Below are 26465 nucleotides of genomic sequence, written 5' to 3' on the forward strand. Positions count from 1 at the left end.
CTTGTTTTAGCAATAGTCAGTTAGTATATAAATAGTATATAAATAGCAATTAGTCAATTTATATGCGTTTCTGACTCCACCCTGTCATCAGTGACGTAGTTAAATGACTAAATTAGCATAGGATTGTTTCTTATGAAACTTGTTTGTAAGTCCTGCTATAGCCCATGCATTAGAAAGCAGTGAATGGCACATGTGCCATAAATAGCAGAAACCAAAAGAGTTATTTTACCTGCCATTATTTTGAAAGAGATGGATAAAGCAAATGTCCGAAAATGAATGAAAAAATAATCGGAACATGAAGTGAACATTTTCATTTCAGTAACTTTGTGATTGTTACAGTAAGCTGAAGAAGTTGATGCCTGCTTCATATTTTGTGAGTGGTACTACGGCCACATCTGGTAAATGAAAGGTCAGGATACTAAAAAACTGACAATTCCACTTCATCAGCATTGTGGTCATTGATCATAAAATAAGTAAGATGAGCAAGAAATGAAACACATGATAGGAGGGTCACTAATTAAATGAAAAACTGTGTCTGTGTGAAAAGAACTGCTAAATAATCAGTTTATTCATGAGTCAGGTGTACAGAGCATGGCAATACCAAACTACTTTTCTTGGTTCTTTCTTTTTGGTGCTAGCATCCTTAATAGTATCCATGACTGAGTGCTCGCATAAATTATACCTATAGACTGAGATGTGGCTCCTGTGCGCTCAAGTGATGAACGCCAGCATCAACAAATAGGACATGCCGATTTTGTGAAGCATTTTATTCAGTACCAGCTGGAACTTCCCCTCCTCCTATTTTTGCACATTTATTGCTAAATCAACAGTTTCACAGCCAGTAAGCTCTCTATCGGCTCATTTACCCAGAAAAATACCTCACAAGCCAAGACATTTTCACTGGAGATTAACTATCAAGACCTTTTATATTTTGTTACTCTTTCATGTCAGACATCTCAAGTCAGACATGTGAGACAGTACATCAGTAAGTTGAAATTTCTCAAAAGGTCAGAGTGCCCTCACTGAACTATGCATTACAGAATTGACAGGGCTAGAAGGGGAGGAAAGTGTTCCTTCACTTAAGAAATGGTCTGTTTAATTTGTATAGTAACAGATAGCATTCTAAACCATGACTGATCTTTCAGAAACTGGACTGGTGTTGCCATATACTCAATGGAACAAGCTTTAAACACATAGTATAACACAAGGAGCCTAGTAAGAAGTTTATGTGGTGCCTATGCTTGCAAGTAGCAGCAGAAGGGATACTATGCATCTGGCTTGCTGTTAAATTCCCACCACTACACCAAATTCCACCAAAGCATTAGAAACACAAGCGTGCTACTCAGAGCAAACTTAGTTATAAAATTAGATTATTTTTGGCTGCATAACAATGTAGCCATTTTCAGCTTGACAGTTTAGTATAAGCCAGAGAAAGTTGTTTTACCCCCTTACATGCTTAGCTTTTTGAAACTAACGAACAAACAAAAAAAATCATTTATTCTTCTTGGCTTTCTAATTATTGGTATGTTTGTATTTCATCTGTTAGAATGCCGTTGGTTTTAAGGAGGCTAGCTAGCAATGTCAGGCACTGTACACGATGCAGCAGCAGTAATTATGACACAGAACCCATATTTTATTTATTAAGCTCTCCTATAGGTATGGGTTTCATTTCTTTGTTATCTTACCTAAAACTCCAACCGCTTTCATCTTGCTTCTTTACCTTTAAAAATGTGCAGATATCACAGTACTTGCAATATAGCTGACAGTATTGATTTCTTCTTTGCTAGAGGCCAGTTCTCATATAATACTAGTGTTTAAATGGTGCTGTTTACTTCCTAAACAAGTAACTATTCTGTGTCCGGTGTCTGTACTCATTGACCTTTAAACCAGATTATTACTAAGCATCTGTGAATGCGACAATCTGCATCAAAATTAAGATTCTGTTTGTTATTGTGACACTGCCAGCCCAGCTTTCTGGAATTTTGTAAATAATTCTATGTCATTTGTGAATATTGATATGATTTATACAGAACTGTATGTTATGTACTAAGCTTCAAGAATGTAAACACAGCAAACCCTGCTGGAATATAGAAGACTAACTTACAAAACATCAAGAAAATATGTTGAAATTAAGTGCTTTATGATGTGCTATAAATGTTAGTGTCAATGCAGCAAGCAGACACAATGCCTAGTGCTAGAAGTTTATCTATTGTCTGAAAAGAAAAGTAATTACTAGGTTTAAAATGTAAAGTGCTTTATTGTTTTATGACTTCCACTTCTGAGCAAAGATCTGAGAGAGATGCATTTCTCACATAAAGATGTTAAAATTCTATTAGTTTCTGTTTTAGCCTGGGAACTGAAGTCAGGTGACAAAGAGTGATGCCATCCAGGCTAACCCAGCAGTAATATGTGATATTAATTTAAGAACTCTCTCAGACAGAGAGAGAGAGAGAGAGAGAGAGAGAGAGAGAGATGAGGCATTTTGTATTTTGTCTTTGGCCTGGAAATATCCATCATCATCACCATCTGCACTTGCCTTCCTAATAGCAATAACTAGGGAAAAGTAATTTTATAGTAAAGATTATTTTAGATGTTTTCTATATTTATTTGAGACTATCCAGCAATGTTGTTTTAAAATATTTCCTGTGATTTTGAACTCTGAAGTAACTGTGTTTGTTTTCTGAGTATTGTTGGGTTCTTTTATTTTTTATTATTAAATATATTTAAACCTATTTTTGTGGCTGATATTTGTGAGACATAGTTAAACTCTTAGAGTACTTGCATATGTGTTTGGTGACACTGTACAGGCCTCTTCTATATAGCCTTGCAAGTCTTGGTCAAAACTGCCATTTGGATTAATAGTAACAGTACACAGTAGGATTGGGCATCCTTTGTAAGGGCCTTATAGTAGCTGATAAGTAAGGGTGGCTGGTGGCAGCTGATACTACCTTATAGTCTGGGCAGAAGGGGGCATAGCTAGTAAACCTGTGCCAGCCTTCCCCAGGTGTATGTGTTTGCTTGTATATAAATCAAATCTCAAAGTGTGTGTGTCAGCTACTTGGGCAGGGACACGAAGCACTGTTTGGACAGAGAAGGTGCTTGGAGGTCTTAGCTTGGCCACTTGGCTGAGATCTCAACCCTATAGCTCTCTCATTGGGGAATCTTATTTGCGATCTGGAGAAAGAGGGAGAAACCAACCCCAAACTGACTGTGATCTCTGTGTGCTCTTAAGGGAAATTGTACTTTACTGTGTGTGTATTTGTCATCCTCCCATTGTGTACATCCCTCACTGTTACCAGTGGTGAGGATTGAGGCTCCTTGATTAGTGGGCCACTGCAGGGGTGTCACATGTTAATTGGTTGGCAGTGGTGGGATATCCACATCACATATTGATTGGCTTGTCATGGTGTGGATATTGAATTCCTGTAGCCTGTGTACAGTGGTCACTGAAGGTGTTTCTACTCTTAATCAGCCATGCAGTGAACATTCAGAGTTCATATCACAATTGTTTTATTTTTTGTTAGCTTATTTAGTCAGGGAGAGCAGGCAAGTATGTCAGCAGAGGAGTATGGCAAGCTGACAAGGAGCCAGTTGGCTGAAATGTGCCAGGCTAAAGGACTGGTGCATGCCAACCTGACTAAATCAGGCATGATTGCAGCTTTAGCCACAGCTGCATCACAGAACAGCAAACAGGAGGACAATAAGACTAACCGTGGAGATGTACAACTCTCAGAAAATGGACAGCTCAGCATTTCCACAGAGGACTTAAAAATCAATCTGGAGTTAAAGAGACTTGAAGTGGAGGCCAAGCATTTGGAAACAGAAGCAGCAGAGAAACTGAGATGTCTTGAGGCTGAGGAAAATGAGAAAATGCGATGGCTGTAGGCTGAGGAGAAGGAGAGGCAGAGGCAACATGAAAAGGAGATGCTGACATTTCACCAGAATCATGCAGCTAATGCGGAAGGAAGTAACCAAACCCCAGAAGCAACAAAGCTCAGTAAATGTCTTCCACAATTTACAGAGGGGGTTAATTTTGATAGTTTCATTCATATGTTTGAGAGGGTATGTAAACAGTATAATGTTGACAAAGGGCTCTGGGTATAGTTCCTGACCCCCTTACTCCATGGTAAAGCTATAACTATTTCTAAACTTCTGATACTGATTATTTAAATTATAATATTGTAAAAAAACTGTTTGCTAGAATGTTTTAAGTTAACAACTAAAGCTTATAGTAAAAAGTTTTGTGAGCATAGATGCAAGGCAGATGAAAGTGCATGTGAATATATTATTGAACTAAGCACTTATTTTCATAGGTGGATAAGTGGATGTCAGGTCACCACTTCTGAAGGGCTGGCAGACCTTTTGGTGAGGGAACAAACCCTTAGCACTTCGCCTGAGGACATGAGAATATGGTTAGCTGATAGACAATGCAATACTGCAGATGAGTTAGGGAAGAAGGGAGACCTATACCTAGAAAGCAGAACATCATTGCTCAGGAAAGGGACACTCAGTGCTGCTCATGGGTCTAAGGAAACCCATGGTGGGCAGCCCAGACAGCCCCAACAGTGTCTGCCAGTAGAAGGGAAGGCCACTAGTCCAGGTACATGTCCAGGACCAAGGGTAAATGTTTTAAATCCAACCAGTGGGGCAATGTAGCATATAGATGTCCACGGAGGCAAGGTGGGAGAGCCAGTTAGTGGGAATGACAAAATGTCAACAGTAGGTTGTCTTGAGACAACAAGGGTACCAAACTACTACAAGAGGCTATATCCTGTCTTAGTGAATGGGAAAGAGAACATTGCTAAGAGAGACTTAGCATCTGACCTAGCCATTGTGAAGCCTGCAATGGTTAAAAAGGAGCACTACTTGCCTGGGCAGTCTACTCCAGTCAGAGCTTTATGGAGGACCCCATTATAAATACTTTTGGCTAGGGTTCACCTTGACTGGGAGGGTGGAAAAGGAAGCCAGCAAGCAGGTGTGTTTGTGAATATCCCTGCAGATATCCTGATAGGGAATGATTTTGATAATGCAGTACCCTGTATGCATGCAGTTATATGCAGTCAGGCTTGGAGACAATCATGTGGGTCTGGTATCCTGGGAGAGACCCAGACAGACCGCACACTTGCAGCCAGGACTGGTGAGGTGGTTACTTCAGGGAGGGTGCTACCCTGTAGCAGTGAGACTGAAGGTGAGCCACAGCTACTTGTGGGTACTTATGTTCCCTTGGACAGAGTGACTACAAGGGCAGAGGTGAGTAGAAGTACCCAGGCTGACAGTGAGACACCACTGTCAGAGAATACCAGACTTCCTGTGGAAGGGGAGCTGGGAAGGGTTACAAAGAAATAGTTGAGACAGGTTCAGCTCTCAGACCTTACATTACAAGGCCTGAGGGAGGTAGCTAGTGAGTCACCTGATTCTCAAGAGAAGGGGGAATGTGTATACTGGGACAAGTGGTTACTGTGTAGAGAGTTACAGTAGCTGATAAGTAAGGGTGGCTGGTGGCAGCTGGTACTACCTTATAGTCTGGGCAGAAGGGGGCATAGCTAGTAAACCTGTGCCAGCCTTCCCCAGGTGTATGTGTGTGCTTGTATATAAATCAAATCTCAAAATGTATGTGTGTGTCAGCTACTTGGGCAGGGTCATGGAGTACTGGTTAGACAGAGAGGGTGCTGGAGGTCTTAGCTTGGCCACTCGGCTGAGATCTCAACCCTATAGCTCTGCCAGTGGGAAGTCTTATTCCAGATCTGGAGAAAGATGGAGAAACCAGCCCCAGACTGACTGTGATATCTGTATGCTCTTAAGGGAAATGGTATTTTACTGTGTGTGCACTTGTCATCCTCCGATTGTGTATGTCCGTCAGTGTTACCAGTGGTAAGGATTGAGGGTCCTTGATTACTGGGCCAGTGCAGGGGCATCACAGTTATCAACACTCCATTCCAGGTTTTGTGCTACACTGAAGGAAGATGCATAGCAGGAATTAGGTCCCAACACACACACACACACACACACACACACACACACACACACACACACACACACACACACACACACACACACACACGCGCACACACACAAACAAATACACAATGAAGCATTCCTTGTAAAATGAATCCTGAAACCGAAGCACGGGGAAGCAAGAATAGCTATTGTGTACTGTATAGTATAGCACTCATACTGCAGTGCAAATTGTAATGCAGAATCGGTGCTGTTTCACCCTGGAGGAAACATACAACAGAGAAAAGTTGTTTTACCACAATACAAACATTCAGCAGGGGGAGTATTGTTTTACCACAGTCCAAACATACTGCGGGGCGAGTGTTGTTTTATGACATTGCAGACATACTGCAGGGGGTGTGTTGTTGTATGACATTGCAGACATAATGCAGGAGGAATGTTGTTTTACGAAACTGCAGACATACTGCAGTGGGAGTGTTGTTTCACCACAGTGCAAACATACTGCAGGGGCAGTTTTGTTCTATTCCATTGTAAACAATCTAGTGAGGGAGTGCTGCTGGATGTGCTGCTTGTGTAAATGCACTACTGGGAAGTGTTGTAATACTCCATTGTAAATGCACTGTACTGCACTTGGAGTGCTGTTCTACTTTGTTGTAAACACACTGCAAAGGGAGTGATGAATGTATCAGTGGAGTGCAAACATACTGTTCTGGCCATCTCAGAGCCCTATCCCTTTTCAAGGTATATTACAGGCTACTAAGGGGTGATTTCTGTTGCTTTTAGAACCTTAACCAAACCTATCCTTTCAGACCTACTGCATATCTGGAAATCCAGTGATGGCATAAACACCCACTCAAGAGATCTTATGATAGAGGGATATATATGTATCACCAGGAATACCACTTCTGTGGAATGGCTTTCCTCTACATATACAGCAAAGCACAATACTCAAGCGTAATCTGGCTGAATGGATGGAAAGCTACAAATTTACCCCTAATTTAGCACATTTGTCCCTTATCGATAGCGGTATCATTGTAAATGTCTGAGTTCTAGGCTGGTCATACCCTAAAACACAAGGGCACTGGGTTATTTGTACTTATAATACAAGGGCTATAAATGTCTTGGGAATAAATGGCTAGGCTTCAAAAGATTAAGAGCCTCAGCCATGTTATATAGCTATGAACCTATCAGAGCAGTTCTCAACAAAAAAGTAAGAAATGTTTCTTTGTCGTTGAAAGCACTTGTGAAGATGACTATGAGAATTTAATTTAAGGACTATATACGGTCTGTTATTGTCAGCTATGTCCCTGCGCTAGGTCTTTCATATTCTGCATGTTTTTTGGGATTCTTAAATGGCTAACTAAAGTGTTTCCTACTTAAAACCTATGTTAAGGAATTACACCTGTGATGCATTTGTAGAACTTTAAGAAACAAAACTAACATCTCTGGCGTAACTTTAGGATAGTTTATAACAATATTATATAGCCTCTTTTTTTTTTCTATCATCCTAGTTTTTTTTTTCTAGGCTGTGTCAGTAATGTCTCATATTAGTAATGTATATGTATTGCACACTTAGCTAGCAGGCAATGCTGTCCTTTCTTGAAATGCTGAAAAATGCCTAGATAACTGTTATTAACACCATTAAAGTACAATAGACATTTCCCATACACTGAACTGTACTCTGAGAAGTGCAATTCTGTGATACCCAGTAGTGAGAAGTTACAGCAAGCTATAAGCAAGAACAGTGAGAAATTATAACTAGATGTAAGCAAGGGTAATAGTTCACTGTATTGTAAATATGTGTAAAATATAATTTGGTACACTGTTTAATGAGGAAGTAATGTTCAGCAAAATGGTCTTGAATGTTCGTCAGTACCATGTTGTTTTATGAGTGTGTGTTTGTGTGTGTGTGTGTGTGTGTGTGTGTGTGTGTGTGTGTGTGTGTGTGTGTGTGTGTGTGTGTGTGTGTGTGTGTGTGTGTGTGTGTGTGTGTGTGTGTGTGTGTGTGTGTGTGTGTGTGTATGTGTGTGTATGTGTGTGGGCACCTTCAGATATGGTGCTTTGTGTATGGTTGAATTTACTACAACCTTCAGATGTTGAGGTGCGCTGTGTCCAAAATTATTAATAGCAGGTATTACACTGTCTTTGATTCTGGAGAATCAGAAGACTGTGGGTTCTAGCCAAATACAAGATAATTAGATTCATTTTTCCATACTAACAATACAGTGCAGCATAAACAAAGTACTGCATTCCTGAGTATACTGTGCTTTGCATAAGACATTAAAACAAGGTCCTATCTGCCTAAACTGCTGACAGCTCAGATGGATGTAAATTATCCCACTGCACTTATCAAAAAGAGTATGAGAATTTGATTAGTGTCAAATTTCCTCTAGTCAGTATGAATACCATCTCAAGTTCTACTGGAAAACAGGCTGCTGGCCTAGTGCTGCACACTCTCAACGAAACATAATAAGAGATAATAGCATCACAGAGTAAGTTATATTTCATTATGAGAGGTGGCATTTTTTGTCTATCTATTTCAACAATATTTTTTTTGTTTTTTTCTGTCTGATAGTTGTACAACTAGTGAAAGGTGCAAAGACTCTTCTTGGCACATTTATGAGGTTTGACCAAGCCATTTATGACAGAGCAGATCACCAACTTTGCAGCTGTCCTATTTTATTAGTATCTGTAATGCAGCAACAACATTTTTCCATAAAGGAATATCACAGATGATGGGAAAGAGCATGTGGCTGACAAGGTGTACTCTATGGAGGTAGCAGACACAGTGTGGTGCCACCTGATCCACCGTTGCATAGTGTCTGCATGGCTGCTACACTGAATCAAAGTATCTGTATAAGAGTGTTGTTACTCACAAATGAGTATTAGAAGTATGAATGAGACTCATAGTGTTACTTGCTAATATTATATAACATTATAGCAGCATTCTGCTTTATAGGAATTCCACCAAAGGAAAGAGCAGGCTGTGTTAGGCTATTTTTTTCTAGCGCACTATGGACACATGACAAGGTACTGACAGTATTTAGAGAGTGAGACAGTTGTCAGCCATGCAGTCCACACCATGATACTGATATATAGTACTCTAGCAGCAGATGCCCTGTGGTAATAGCTGTTTAAAGTATCAGCATGATAGAAGTTCCACCCCTCTGATGGGAATCCTAGTGCTTTGAGTCCATTCTGACATAAAAATGGCTGTATTGAATGGGACAATATAGTTGACTGTCAACTTTCCTTCTCCAAGATATTAACAAATTGTGCTGTTGTACCAATCTAATGTACAGGCAGATTTGACAGCTGTTTTATTCCGGGTCCCTATTAATTCATTGAACGGACACATCATCAAACAGCATTTCATTGGAAATGACGTTTGTCGAACTGTTCGCTCTGAATGAGATTGCATTATGGTAGGGATCAGGAAATTTGCCCTTTCCTCACTGTAGAGTGATCTCGGAGCATATATATATATATATATATATATATATATATATATATATATATATATATATATATATATATTTACTGGGGGGTGGAGGTGCAGCCCCCCCCCCCCCCTGGGGGGGTTCAATGAACCGCATTTCCAATGAAATGCTGTTTGACGATGTGGTTGTTTGATGAATTAATATAGACCTGTTTTATTCCTTGTTAGTAGAATGCAGTGTTTGGGCATAATTCTCAGTTATAAAGATTTTCTAATAAAGCAAAGAAGCATGTGGCTGTTAGTTTCAGTACTCAATAATTGTAGCTTATAGTCTTATGTCTTTAAAACTGTCTATCTCCTTAGCCAAAATATTTGAGAAAATCCTGTACCAACAACACTTAGAACACATGAATAAGTATGACCTACTACTGCTAAAACCTAATGCAGTATCTGTAAGGGTCACAACATCTTCATGTAAATTTACTTGGGAATGGAATACCCATACAGTAATGGCAGAAAACGATTTCTCGCTGTTATGCTAATCACCAGCTTCTTCTCTCCTTATCAGATTATTGGCTTTTGTGATAATCCTCTAACCTGGATCAATAGCAGTCCCATAGCTTATTATTTTATTGCCATGTCATGTGATCACTTCTGAGCTAAAGTAACCTTTCCTGCAGGAAGCAAACAAGGTACAGTCTTAGTACTCCTTCTCTTTTCTTATTCAAATATAATATCTTTACCATAATCCCTCCAGCTTCTTCTATACCACCCTCCACCTCAACTCAGTATGTAGATGATGTCTTAATTCTTAGATTTAATCACAGTACCAGTGCTGTAGAAAACCACTATAAGGCCAGCTTCAACAAAATATACCACTTGGTCAAAAACAACAGAGTGGAAATTGAATGGAAGTCATAGTCTTGCTGTTCAAAGGGAAGAAATGAAAACAGAGTTTAAAGAAATAGTCCATAAACCTTCTATTCATAACACCAAGAAAATAAATCTACTAAACATTGAAAAGTAATGATATCATACTCTCTCTTTTTCCTGTGGAACCAAATAGATGCTTTGTTTTAGTTCGTCATTACTTCTGACAGTATCTTTTCTCCATATCACAAGCATAAACAGACACAGCGGAAAATTTGTGAATGTGTGTATAGACAGATAGGTAGGTAGATAGATAGGTTATACTTAACCAGTGCTGATCTTTAGTTTCTTTTTGTGATATGTTAGTTGAGTTTCTAGATACTGAAGCAAAACAGACAGTTCAAAATTTTATCGGCAAGAAAGAGGGCTCATCAATGTAAATATGCCAACAAAAACTGATTTGCATCATAATAAAAAAAAATCTTTCCTGCATCTTATGGAAACAGAAAAATGAATGGCAAAGAGGTGATTGGGATATAAAGTAAGGGTAAAGAAAGAAAATAAAAATGCAGGTAATCTCACATGATGGTGCATAGTAAAGAAATACACTGTGATGAAAGTTCCACTCAGATAAATTCTGGTCATAATTCTGATTATCTAGTGGAGAAGCTGAAAGCTGGGGGACAGCAAAGAAGGACTATCGTTGCCCACTTTAAATACAAAGACATTTCTTAAACAATGTTAACCTCTTTTCCTATCAGAGCTTTTCTATAACATAATGTTCTGTTATTCTTCCAGAAGAACTAATTTACATCAAAACATAGAATAAAATAAAAATAAGCATCTTAAATTATGTTTATTTAAAAATAATGCTTATTTTCTTTTAAGTAACATTTTTTATATTTTTTTCTGCTCAGGAAGAATACAATGCTCCAAAGAATGAAAGTGAGTAGAAAACTGCTTTCTTTTTCTTGTTTTTATGAAACAATTTTTTTTCATGAGTATAGTCTACCATTACTGTTTTCAATGAGTATTTGGGGACTTACTGTGGTTTAATTTAAAAATAGCTCAACAGATAGATCGTGTTTTAAGTGTAAGACTAGGGTAGTTGGAATTGATTAATTTGAAACCTTCTTAAGGAAATGAAATGCCTGTCTGTGACATCATGTCTCAGATTGCTTCTGCATTATCTAGAATTACCCTTTAGACTCAACCGGTCCCTAGGGATTTAAATATTCAGGTGTCATTTCATGCGTAGAGCAGAATGCGTGCCACTCCTTGATGGATGTATATTGTGCACAGTCCTGTTTCATAGTACTGTAGCATTGAGGGGCACTTTACAAGTGTGACAACTGTTCTGTCCTGATGTACAGCTCTGGTGCCTAATGACTTTGAGCAGTTTCATTGAATGATGAGGGATCTGTCTAATATTTATAGTCTTCCCTGATTACAACATTGCTCTCACTTCCTAAATCAAGGTAGCCATTGATTATAGCATTAAGATTACTTCTGAAGTCACAGTAACCATTGATTATTGCATTATTACTTCTTAAATCCTAGTAACAATTGATTATAGCATTGAGATTACTTCTTAGAAGATCACAGCAGCCATTAATTTATAATACTGAGATTACTTCTTAAATCCCAGTAACTATTCTCAGATGTTTTATAAATTAAACTAGACAGCATGGCATCATACTAAATAACTATGTTCTCTATTTGTAGCAAATAGTGTGTACTGGGCATCTATCAATATTAAATTTAATATTTTCAAATCTTCTTAGCAACAGAGGAATACATCGTGGGTATTCAATATTACACTACCTTGCAGTTCTTAAGCTAATGTTATATCTATGCAGAATAAATCAGAACAAATGACTTTTTTATTTATAAAAACAGGAGCACACTTGTTTTATTTTGTCATGAGAATAGCCTACACTATTATCTGTCTTTTCTTACAGGCAAGTTTGTAGCCCTACCCTCTTATGAGCAGTTATTTATCACTTTCCTTATGTGATTATATGCTAATAAAAACATATACAAGAATATTCTGTAGGCATTAAAACAAGGATATGCATCTACTCTCCCTTTTTTGTCATAAAGTGTGGTGTAAGAGTAAAGAGATAAATGTCATAGCTCACTCATTAGTAAAATATATATTGCTACATGCTTTTTTTTTTTTGTAACTACTTCTCATGAAGAGATTTTCTGTGAGTATAAATAGACCATCTGGTAGTGACAAAGGTGTAGGATATTAAATATATTTGGTTGAACCATCACTACCTGATGCATCAAATTCCATTCCATTGAGTTCTACAGACTGAAAGAGCAACATGTGTAGGCTATATAACTTGTTAAAAAATGTGGCAACCTTAGAGTTAGGGAGTACAGAGGGATTGCAGCAACATGCATGGGTGGAGGTGATGGGCTTGCACACCACATAAAAACTGTGCTTCATTTGCTAGTTCAATTTCCAGGGCAGGCTGAATGAATTTCAGCAAGTTAAGCTGCAACAAACCCATCACTTTTAAACACTATTATCATGATCTTTTATGCTCCTAAGAAAGCTAGTAAATTCCAAAGAACTCAAATAATCTATTAAAGTTGGACTTCTCAGAAACATATAATTTATTTTAACCAAAGGCCAAAAGCAGAACTGATAAAATCATTCTGAAAAAAATGCTCTTTCACTGCTATATTTTCAGAACCAGGTATCATTTGTATCAGTTAAGTGTAGGTTTAAACCTTTTGAACTTTTTTGCCAATCTATACATTTTCCTAACTTTATTATATATGGAACTGAAGCATGCCCCCACCCTGAAGTCAGCACTTGTTCTGAAAGTTTTTCATGACATCAAATTCACCCCCCCCCCATCGAGTCTCAGCTATTAAGTGTCATCTAAGGAACAGAAAAAGACTGCTGAAACGCCAATAACAAGTCCACCTGATATCCACAGAAAATTTATTGTAGCAAACACAAGAGATAAGCGCTTTCGTCACTAGGACTTCAACAGATCTAAACCTTGCTTTGTCCTAATGCTCCTGAAATAGGACGTTAATTTATCACAGTGACAAGTACTGTGAAATATGTACGACACAAGTAAACAATACACAAAGTTCCACTCCACATTGATTTGATGTGATTTGATTGATATCAATGTGGAGTTGAACTTTGTGTATTGTTTACTTGTGTCGTACATATTTCACAGTACTTGTCACTGTGATAAATTAATGTCCTGTTTCAGGAGCATTAGGACAAAGCAAGGTTTAGATCTGTTGAAGTCCTAGTGACGAAAGCGCTTATCTCTTGTGTTTGCTACAATAAATTTTCTGTGGATATTGGGTGGACTTGTTATTGGCGTTTCAGCAGTCTTTTTCTGTTTTATTGTGTATTTCTGCTGGAGGCGAGTTTGGTTATTGTCATCTAAGGAAGCCAACAGTTGAAAATAAATATGCCATATATCCTTGTAAGCAATTAACCTGGTCTACTGACATTCTGTTTTGTCGATATTCTTCTCCAGGAACATTTAGACTAAAACTGAGTGTTGATAATATGGCTACCTGACAATGCTTCCTTAACCCTTTCTCTCTAAAGTTTCCTAAAATAAACCTATTCACAGTCTGAAGACTGTATGCTCATGTAGTCAAGAAACTTTTTGACTGGCTCAAAGTTAAAATGTAGTCAAGAAACTTTTTTTGACTGGCTCAAAGTCAAAATATGAACAAATGTAGAGGTCAGTTTCAATACAGTTAATGTTCAAAAGCTGCAGTCAAGTACATTAAAATAGTGTCAGTTTGGTTTCTTACAGAATGCACTATTAGGGACTGGAGGAAAAACACTAGGTTTGAGATTTCTGCAAAATAGGCAGAAAAAATATCCTAAAGAAACAAGATGAGAGTATAAAAACTTAGTTTTGTTCATACATTTGTTCATTAATTCATTCTTCAGTACACAATATATTGATTTCAGGGCAACAAGAGACAGAGCTTATATGAGCAGTTAGTGGGTGCAAGGCATAGAAACTTAATACTGGAAAGGATGTGCCAGTCTACAGCAAAATGTGTGCACATATACAAACTCACACACACATATGTGTGCGTGTGTGTGTGTGTGTGTGTGTGTGTGTGTGTGTGTGTGTATATATATATATATATATATATATATATATATATATATATATATATATATAGGTACATCAAACAGCCACAACATCGAAATCCACTGCATCGGCATGGCAAAACATTGAAACCCAGACAGCCGATGCTCCCCACACGGTAAGTAACCATTTGGCCATCCGGAACTCTAAATCTACCATTTCAACAAACACACACATGTGGGGGGCTATGCCCCCCATACCCCCTTTACTTAATATTCCAATTCTGAGAACGCACTACCATGGGAGTATGGGGCAAAGTTCATGCTGATGGCCAAATGGTTACTTATCACGTGGGGAACGTCGGCTCTCCGGGTTTTGAAGTTTTGGCATTTCGATGCAGTGGATTTCGATGTTGTGGCCATTCAATGTACTAAAGGTAACCCATATATATATATATATATATATATATATATATATATATATATATATATATATATATATATATATATCATTTGGGGTATTGCTAATTCACCTCTGGCATGTGAAATGGATAGCCTAGCAAAACCCCAGATGGGCCCAGAAAGTACATAGACTCTCAGGATGTACCCAGTTGAGAAGAGAACTGGAGAACCATTCTGTGCAAGAATACTGACACCTCTGATAATTTTGTTCAGCAGGCTTGAAATATGATGCAGGCTGCTTAAAATGCATTCATTCTGTGCATTCATTACTAAAACAGAATTATGTTGATGGTTGCCCGAAAAAGCCCCCTTCCAACTAGTCTTAGTCCATAAACAAATGAAAAAAAAATTCAGGCTATAGTCTCTGTACTATTTCTTACTATTGGAATCACTAGGTAAAATCCTTACATATTAAATATTTTCTCTGTTTTTATCATAACTGTTTGGGAATTTCATACAGAAGGTCAAGGCTATCAAGCTTCACCCTATAGTTCTGGGTTTGATTCTTTCAGTAAATGTTTGTAGGCTGTGTGACTGAGCAAGCCTCTTAATTAGATAGTTCAAGTTAAAATGAATTAAACATTGTAAGTAAGGAAGGAAGTAATCTAAAACACATTTATTCAAGCTCACGGCCCTGGCCTTAATGGATCACAGAGCTTTATATATATGATTTTTTTTTTTTTACTGTCATTGTGAAAAGCTTTCGTGAATGGTGCTGTTTCAAGAAAGCAGTGACTCTTCCCCCCTTCTCTCATGGAAACAAGGTCAGACTTATGCCTGTCCTACAAAGCATCCTCCAATTCTGCTCTAACTGACCTGTTGCTATTTGTTTTACAGGTGTGCATCAGGAACATCTGATCAAGGGACTTAAGCCTTGCCTGCAACATAAACAGGATATACTGGAAGGACGGGGGACAGGAATGTATCTCAAAGGCTCCCCTTCTCTGGAACAGGCTTCTCATCCATGTGAAGCAGAGTTCATCCCTACACTTATTCAAGCGAAACTTGGATCAGTCAATGGAGAGCCATAAATCTTCCCCTGGTCTGGCACTTATGTCTGTATTAGAGAGAAGAAACTTTTAAATAATCAGCCACCCATACCCAAATATATATACCCCCACAAAACTCTTGGAAACCAAAACCTAACAAATTTTACTGGGAAGCGTGGCCAGGCGCAAAAAGGCCTCTTGATTCAATAGCCTAGTATTCTACTCTGATATTATTAAGTAACGCAGCTAGATGTGTAGTTAGGGTGGGATGAAGGAGGCAGTTGCTTCAGGTGCAAGGTGTTAGAGGACACAATCAGGAGATAACATCAAGTTGGTAATACACTAAAGACATTCAGAAATGAATGCTGATAATGCATTTGTGGTCATGGCTTTGTGTATGAAAGTCGTTTGTTACATTTTATAAACAAAAAAATAGTGTTTTTGTCCTCATGTACCGGAGGACCTTTGTTTTTGGTCCTCAACCTAAGATCAGCACAGGTTAGGATAGCTGCAGCTTTGAATTCAGCTAGTAGTGCAGCCCTACCTGCCATCTCCCTGACTGCTGAACATTCAAAGGCAAAGAAAGTTTAAAAAAATGGTAGTTTAGTGCAGATGATTCAGGCTATGATCTTCATCATGTAGTCTTGAGTTTATTTCCTTCAAGTTTCCACTTGTTTATTATTTGAACAAGTCACTTAACCAGACACTACTCATGGGCCACAGCCTGGTTAAAAAAAGTGTGTGCATATTTGTAAGTATACATTTGGCTTCTCCTGTTGAGAACATGTAGAACTAAGCAGGGATTGCTGCTTGACAGAAAATGAGGAATAACCTTGTGAAATCTTGTGCAGAGCTGCATGGAATAAATTAGGCACTATGGATTTACCTAGAGGATACTTGTGTGTGTATGACAAGGAATATGCCTGTACATCATAGCTGGCCTTAGGCATAGGCCAACTAGGTAGCCACCTAGGGCACCTTTCTAGCAGGGGCACTTTTTCAGTAATTTGGATGGTGTAGATAGACCAGGATGGGAGCACTGATGGTGTGTGTGTGTCTGTCTGTCTGTGTGTGTGTGTGTGTGTGTGTGTGTGTGTGTGTGTGTGTGTGTGTGTGTGTGAGTGTGTGAGTGTCTGTGTGTGTGTGTGTGTGTGTGTGTGTGTGTGTGTGTGTGTGTGTGTGGGGGGGGGGGTGATGTGAAGCCCTTTTGCCTAGGGTACCAGGTGACCAAAGGCTGGCCCTGCTGTACATTTAGTACATTCAGATTCTGTAATTTCAATGCAGTACTTCTAAATATAAAACTTGAGTTTTCTACTGTTATTATAAAATGTGCATCACTGGTGACTTCAGTGGGAATTAAATCGTACTAAAAAAAACACACATCAGTTTTAATGTTATTCTGCTGGCTAGACAGTGATGTCATTATGAAACTTGGGCATTGATATCCGATTTTAAAAGTAATAGTTTCATTATGTTTCAGTATTGACTGAAACAACAGAAAATTATGCACCATTTCCTTGCAATTATATAATAACCTTATCTGAATCATGTGTCAGAATAATAACAGGAGAGTCATGAAGCATTTTTCATAACAAACTACATTTAATTACAATTACAGCTTGTTTTTACATCTGTCAGAGTTTAATATATTGCTGAACTCTTGAGGCCCTTGTGGGTGGACCTAGTATCTTTAACTTGAAGTTACAGACTGTAGTATTTTAAGTCATTTAGCTTTCTTTTCAAACTCCTAATTAAATAGTTCTGTTATACTGACTCCTGGATCTTTTAAACTTCTATTTCATTTTGAAGAAGTGTTCCATAACTAAATACAAATCTGTAATTATTGTAATAGTAGAGAAAGAAAATAGTATGTATGCTGACAGGTTTGAATATTTGTTTTTCTTGTAATAGGGGAGACCTAGCCAAGTAATGCGATATTGGTATGGCTATGGGGGCACAATCCATTACCTTGCCTAGGGCCCCATATGACCATGATCCAGGTCTGCCCGATAGCTCTTTTAAGACTGTGATCTTTTATTTAGGAAACCCTGGAGTCTTTCCTGTTGCTTTATATGCCTAGTAAGATGCATTACAAAAGGGACTTTGTGTTTGATAATAGGTCTGATCAATCTCAGTGAAGATCTGAGGAAGCGCACTATCGGTGCGTGAAAGCGCTTATCTGTCTGTTATTTTATTTAATAAAGAGTTCGTGCATGGCATTTTGAAGTGGTTCCTGTTTTCCTGGTTGCCGAATCCGTCAGTTTCTTTACATCATATCAATGTGGAATACAAAGGAGCAAAAACTTCTTTGGATATAGATGAACTAACTTTTGCAGTCAGCTGTGCTAGGCAAAAAGATTTCCTAACCACTGTTCCAATGTGATGGTCACAGACAAGGTAATTATCTACCTATGTTCCAAGGTCTCTCACTACACTTTTATGTTGAAGTAGTACGCTGTGTCTACTGTAAGACAGATGAAGTGATTGTTTACCAAATTAAATGGCATTGCACTTTTTAGCATTTAGTTTTAACCTTTTTTTGAGCACTTGATAGCATGTGTGAGTTCCAGATGGATGTTCAGTGAATTAGAAGGAGACTTGATAATAATACCAAGTTTGCAGTCATCCACAAACTTGGTTATCCAAAGTTCCCTATTTGTAATTTGGAGATCTGCGAAGTATATATTGAATAGTAGCAACACAAAGCCTTGTTGAACACAACTGGTTTCCTTCATGTTTACTAAAGATGCACCCACCACCCTCACTAGATAGGTTCTACCCTTCAGTCAGTCTACTATCAACCTAATTATGTAGGGGTCAATTTAAAGCTCATTCAGCTTGCTTACTATGTTGGCATGTTGTATGATGTTAAAAGCCTTTGCCAGGTCGAGGCTTGCTGTATGGACAGAATGCCCATTGTCCACAGCTTGTGTTACTCTCAAAGAGGATGACCAGACTCATCAGACAGGATTTATCCTTAACAAATTTAAATGACTGGGCCTCAAATCTTATAAGATTTTTATATCAGAGTTAATTTGGTCAGTTATGACACATTCCATGGCTTTGCGGATGAAACTAGTCAGGCTAATACGTCTGTAGTTTCATAGGCCAGTGGTGGATCAGTCTTTCTGAAGCAGCATCACAACAGCTGTGTGCATATATCAGGGACAGAACCAGTGGCTATGTTGAGGGTGAATATCTATAGGAATGAGTCTACTACAGTGTGTTTTGTACTGTTTATTAGGCAGCTGGATATATTAGTAGGTACCATGGATCATGTTTTTTTTTCCTCTGGTTATGATAGGATGTTTGAGAGTCTGTGGGATATGTGGGCTTTGTATAGTTATTTCTGGGGCAAAATTTGCACTGACTTTGTTAGCATGTTTGCCATATCTGCTGTAATGAAGTAGATAGTGCCATTGTTGTTTTGTTTGATTGTTTTGCTATATAGTTTAAGAAGCATTTTTCTTTTATTGTATTTCTTATTTGTAAATGTGTACCACCAGATCACAAGACTGGTTTATTTTTAAATTTCCCATTTTGTTTGGATCTGGTAGGGACTGTCAGGTCAATACATTTATCCAGGTGAGCATAGAGTTTGCTTGTGTAACAATTTTCAGTAACAGTATCAATGGTAATGTGATGAAACATGAAATTAGCAACTTCATCATATAATTATAAAAGATTTGTATCTTTTAAGTTGTTGAACTTGTGATATTTCCAAGCTGTTTGGAGATATTGAAGGACAAAGTAGTTTGTGTTTGTATTTAACTAGAGGGGAGGATACTTGATATCAATGTCATGTTGGCAAGGACCAGGTCTAGAATATTTTGTCCCCTAGATGATTTATGACAATTTGGTCCAGGGAGGTTTTGCTTATGAAATTGAGTAATTTTTTGGTAAAACCTACAATTGAGATTTAGGGAATCCAGTTGTCTTTGGGTAGTTTAAATCCCCAAAAATAATTAAATTCCTGTTAAGTTGAAGTTCATCCTGTGTATTTAGGAATCTAACATGGTTTTCTGGGAACATTGAGTAGGTTCTGTAACATGGTATGATCTGATAGTAGGTCCTGTTTATTGTAATTTGGATCTCAGTCAGTTCAGGTTTTGGGTCTTTGGGTATCTGCCTAGAAGTGATGTGGTCTTTAACAAATATGGATACAATCAGTTCAATTTTTGGGTATCTGCCTAGAAGTGATGTGGTCTTTAACAAATATGGATACTCCACTGCTAATACTATCAGGCCAAAAGGTGTGGTAGGCACAAAACCTTGGTATGGAGGGAATGCTATCTTTCCTTTCAAAACACCTTTCTGTGATAACACACGTGCGTCTCAAATGTAGCAGAGCCTCAAAATCAGACAATTTGTCATTTAGACTCCTGGCACTGAGCAGAGCTACATTGACGTGGTCTAGTGCTTTATAAGTTTTGTTTGTTAGGTTGGGAGATCCACAAAACATGTTTCTGTAATAACACATATGCGCTGCAAATGCAGCAGAGCCTCAAGGTTGGACAATTTTTTATTTAGACTCCTGGCAGTGAGCAGAGCCACACTGATGTGGTCAAATGCATTATAAATTTATTTTGTTAGGTTGGGAAATCCATTAGCTGTACTTTGCCTAAAAACATCAATATGGAGACAGCAAGTGTTTTAGCCAGTTGGCATAAGCCCTGAAATGAGAGTTACAAGCCATCACTTACAAAGTAATAGAGGCTGTCTAGCATCTCCTCCCATGCTGACACCCTCCTCCAATGACAACATCAATCAAATATTGAAGCCAGTCATCTGTCCCAGTACGTTGGCATCATTCAAGGAGAAGGAAGGATTCCACTCAAAAGCAGGATCATACCTATATTTGTGATATGCATAGAGAGCTCTGTCATGTCTCCCTGCATATCCCTGAGGCTTTTACATGCCAGGTTGTTCACACCCACATGGACCACTACCATGTCATAATCATATTTGTTTGGCTTAGGGGTCTTTAGGGCCCTTAATATGTTGGAGATCTTGGCTTCTGAAAGGCAACTCACTGTCACCCTCTCTTTGTTCAGCATTGTGAAAGATGAGTCAGTGTATCTGACAATGGAGCCACCAGTCACTAGTGCTGTTTTGTTAGAAGTGTGTTTAGGTACACTAGGTTTGGAGTGGTAACTTACCAGGTGCTCCTTTAATGTTCAAGTGCTAACATGTTGTAGTATATCGTTTATGCTGAGCCCTAGATTCACTAGATCTTGGAGGCATAGGCAGGGATTATTTAATAGCATCGGCATGAGATAGTTTATTGTGCATTTTGTGGAAAGCAGTGGTGCTGTGAGTATTTTACAGGTCATGTATAATTGTGAGAGGGAGGTCTCCAATATGGTTAAGAACATGCATCTGTCATGTATAGACAGCAAAGAGTTAAGAAATAATTCATTGTCTGTGACCATTTAGCAACTGTTACACTACCTAAGTAAACCAGGTGCTATGAAGCTGGCATCTGATGCTGAACAAGCTGGCTGCTCTTCCATTTTACTCCAAGAATACAGTAAAGGAATGCAGTGGCGGCTGGTGACTTCAAATCAAAGGGGGGCTGCAGGAGACAGCTGAATGGGTGGGGTCAATGGGAAGGGGTGTGGCCAACTAGAAAGGGGAGGAGCTATGCTCAAAACCACAAAAAACTAACTAAATACACTGCCGTGGGTGCCAAACCATCATTATGAGAGTCCAATCAAGACAAAATGAAGTGTAGAAGAATACAAATATTTCAATGCATTGGCTGCATGACAGCTTACTTAATATCTAGATGGAAACAAAAAGGTTGTGAGGCATGAAAAAATAAAATTACTTTTTTAAATACATTAATGGAATGCCAGTCAAAATCAAGTATAAGAAAAACAAGCAGCACTCAACTCAAACCACTTCTTGCACTGCAGTTCTAATTATAATTTATATTCAGCTTTATTAAAGTACCAAGTAACATGCTGAAAGTAGAAATCTCTGATGCCCCCACTTGTAAAAATCTTCCTTATCCAAAAAAAGACCTGCTGCCTGACAACTATCTACTTGTTTCATGGGGAAAACATGATCAAAGTAAAAAATGAAAAGCAAACAAGAAATAAGCTCAAGATACATTGCTTAAAAGGATTACTGTACAGGTGATGGACCACACAATTGGCATTCTGTTTAGTTTATGGGTAAAGCCTGCAGAGATGACTGGAAGTCTCCAAATGTAATGAGCTTCTTAAAATAATGTAATCCTGTCCTTTATTACAAATACTGTCATATGCATTTCAATACCCAAGGCTTATACATTATCTAGTTAAGTATTCTCTACATGGCAACAACAGAAAGGCTTTCAATGTTGGCAATTCTTTAACAGTATGCTTATTAAAGCTTGCTTGCATCTTACAATCTCAGCCAAGCTCAACTGATGGTCATTAAAGTATTGCTACTTAAACACAGAGCAACAGGCACTGAGTAATAAGCATAAATCAACAGTACAAAAAATATGACAGAAACCAGACCATTCTGCAAAAATCAAGGACAGAAACCAGACCATTCTGCAAAAATCAAGGACAGATGAAAAGCTACTCCTGTACTTGTGTCTACCTTGGATGGGGGGATACCCTGCACATTTACACTGCATAACTACTCCTTGCCTTGCTTCGACACATCCAGAGTCACTACATGGGGGAGTGGGGTGCAACACGTATGTCACAATTTGAAATGTCTCTGGCTGACTGTGATGACCCTAACACATTTGTCATACCTCTAAACCTCAGAGCAAGAAATCTGGACAAAGCCATACAAAGAAGTGGGACAAAGGCCCAAACACAAGGCAATTTTTAAAAATATTGCTCTTATAAACTTAGAAAGATAATAGAATAGGTCTTGCATTAGTATGAATTTTCTGAATGGTATGAAATCTGAAACTCAAATGTCTGTCATTTTCTAACTTCAGTCTTTAATGATTTGTCACTAATTTTCCAAAAAAACACAATTTTATGAAAAATGCACCAAAAATGTGATGTAAAAATATAAAATAGCCACACAATACAGCTGGGAACCTGTCAAAGAAGGGACACTTTAAATATAAGTACTGCTAACTTGAGCAGCTGACAAAATAAAATAATCTACATGCATTTCTAAAATAAAAAGTAATCTATAACTATGATTACAGTTATTTCTTAATTGTAAATCCTCCATGTTTTCTTCCAAAATTGTTATTTTGCGGAGGGATTATTAGGGGAAGAGCAGCATTTTGAGCCAAAATCAGGGACAGTTAAGAGGTTTGGCTATGCCTAATTCTATAAAGCAATTTGCATGTATGTACCTCTCAACCTGTTAATGCAGTAAATCTGGACAAGGCCAAATATATTGGGGGAACATATAAACAGTACTAAAAATTGCTCTTGTATAAACTGAGACAGTTGATAGAACAAGTCTTACTTTAGCATGCATTGGTTATGAAGTCTGAAACTCAGTGTATCATTTAGTGAATTAATTCCTAAATGATTTGCCACAAATTTTATGAGGAACAAACCAAAAATGAGAAGCAAAGATCTATTAATTCTTTGAAAAGCTGGACAGTTGGGAGGTATAGTTCAGCTGGGGCTGTCTAAGTTTGCCACCCTTCCCCCTCACAAAATCATGGTCAAATGGAGCCTCCTCCTGCAGCCATTCCAATGATCCCATTACTTGGCTATTTCACTCCAATTACCATCAACACTAATGCGCATACTGATTTACTTCCATGATGATTTGGAAGTCATTTGAAAGTTTTATTTTGCATTTTACAACACAAACACCAAGCCATCTGCTAAACAAACTTAGCATTAAAACTTCTCTGCCCTTGAAACTCACATTCATTGAAACAGCATTGAAACCCACATTCAAAGAAAATACATTTTACCAGTGGCAGATAGATTAATTCTGGGCTGTTTTCAAATCATAGGCCCCTTGCATATGAAACACACATATGTTCTTTGATACACCTTCCTATTGTTTTGAATATTTTTCCAGTAAACAATGAAACAAAATGCATGCACCAATAATGACAAAACTGCCCAATTCAGAACATTTCCTTCATCAAAGTTTACTCAAACTTCTACAGTCCACCATTATCAGTAAATAAGGAAAGAGCCATATTTTTCAAATCACCTGAAAGATTGCAGCTGGTTGTAACTAGTAAATCCCATATGAGAAACAAAAAGACACACACCTTACTACATTAAATGTGACAACTCTCTACAGCTGTTATACAATAAGATTCTTAGGTGAAATGGAGGGTAAGTCACAAAACAGTGACTCACCTTCTACACCCATGGGAACAGCCCCTTTACTTCCTGAGAAGAGTCACGTTATCACTCACCAGAAGTGTGCACTAGGCCATAATTTAGCATGGACTTGAAGTAAGAACATGATGAATGAAATGAAAAATGAAAACTTAAGCCCCTTTAAGGGGATTAAGAAGTAACTGCCATCTACAACATGTATGTACACAAATGAAAAAAGTAACCCTCTTATAGAATGCTGACTTCAAGGTTTAAAATGAATGAAGGGGTCATTTCCTCAGTATTAAACCATCTGTGCAAACAGGATTCTTTCTTTCACCAGTTACTGGCATACTTTATAACCACCAAGAATGGTAACATACTTACATAGTTCTGCACCCGTCCTTCACTCTGTACTTTCTTCTTCTTTCTTCTTCTTCTTTCTTCTTCTTCCTTCTTCTTTCTTCTGCTCTTCTTCCGCTGTCCAAACGATAATAAATCCACCAAAAAAAAAATGATTCCGAAATAGAAATGAAAAAAAAAATACAATGATGATCACAATTAAGAAAGCTGAAGCTCGATTCCTAAACCAAACTGAAATGACTGATTCTCGCTCTCTTCCCAGCACATAAAGCCCGGGAAGAGAGCGACAACCAATCAGCAGCATTTAGGCTTTAGCCCAGCAGGCACGTCATGACTGACGTGCCTGCGGACGTCGCAGTCCGAGTCCCTTCCAAGTCTATGCGGTTTGGAACCGCTGCCGCATAGACTTCTGGGCATCACAATGATGCCTTAATTGCTCCTCCAGGCTGCAATGTAAATAAAAAAAAAAAGCGGTTTACAACCGTGGTTAAGGTGCGCAATGCGCATGCGCGTACTTTCGAGTCGCGGACTCGAAATTTAAAGTAAAAAAAGATTTTTTTTTTTTTTACATTAAATTAAAAACATGTAAACAATACCAAAAACAACTGAGGGGGCTGCAGTCCGGCAGTCCGATGCCACGAGCCGCCCCTGCTGAAACGTCATTTCTCTGTCCATGGAAGTCCACAGAAGCTTATTTTTGACAATGGTACCCAACTTACCAGTCAGTTGTTTCAGAAATTTGCAAGAGAATAGGACTTTGTACATGTTACTAGTAGTCCAGAATACCTACAGTCAAATGGACTAGCTGAACATGCAGTAGAGAGTGCAAAGCAATTACTAGAGTAGTCAAAGCGTGACAATACCGATGTCTTTTTGAATTTACTCAGTCTCAGAAACATACCCCATTACAATATGCATCGCTTTCCTGCTCAGAGACTTCTATCCAGGCAAACCAGAACAACATTGCCTATTAGTTCCAGTTTGTTGAGGCCTAAAGCTAAAAACAACAGAGCAATCAAAGCCTAATTATTCAGAAAGCTTTCTTTCCAGAAGTCCAGCTATGACAAATCAAGCAGATTTCTTTGTCCATTGATCAATGGCAAAAGTTTTGACAGGATTGGTAAAGTAGCAAGTATATGTGCAGACCTGAAACCCTACTTTGTGAAATCTGAGGGCGTGGAGTACAGAAGAAATCGCAGACATCTTCTTCCTGTATCATAGTTCATAGTTTAGTATGAAGCTAACTGCCCTTGTGAGCCATTTAATCCTAGCCAATTATCCCCTGTGAGACTCAAACCCTGAACCTTGTGTTTGTAAGGCAAACACCTTAGCCATTAAGCCACCCTCCCAACCCCAATCAGAACCATTATCGCAGCATTGCTCCTGTGATACATACTGTAGATCTCAGAGCAATCCAGACAATGTTCCTGTTGCAAAACGTGTCTTGACTCCTACTTCTGTTCCTGATGTCCCTAAGGTTGAACATTCAGCAGAGACCATCCCAGTTGCTAGACCAAATTCTAATTTCTATGTCACATGATTTGGCCGTATTTGTATATATGTATTTAGTTCTGTATAATTGCATGATAAAGAATTATTTGTTTCAATTGCATGTCAATTAGTGTTGTCAATAATGCATGACTCATTTCTCAAATAGGGAGGATGTAGAATAGTGTGCTGTGTTGTATCTTTAAGAAACATTTCCAAGGACAGCACTTGCATATAAGTAGTAAGCTCTTGCTAGCTTCAGTGCTATTTTGAGAGTGCAGCCAGAGTGTGCACATGTATGTGTATGATAGCTAGTTTTCTTATACGTTAAAGTTACTTAACCTCATTTTTGATGTGTTTGTATATAATAAAGCTGCTTGAACAGAACCCAGAAATGTTCGTCTATTTCATCCTGTCTAGATGAGCAGCAGCCTCCATATGAGTTTTTTACCAAGTGAATTCAGAACTGTTACAGTCATTCCCCTGAATAAAGGAGGACATTCCACAGACCCAAACAACTGCAGACCCACAAGTCTGACCAACCT

The sequence above is a fragment of the Protopterus annectens genome, chromosome 8.part0, assembly GCF_019279795.1.
Source record: "Protopterus annectens isolate FY-2018-M chromosome 8.part0, PAN1.0, whole genome shotgun sequence".
NCBI lineage: Eukaryota > Metazoa > Chordata > Ceratodontiformes > Protopteridae > Protopterus > Protopterus annectens.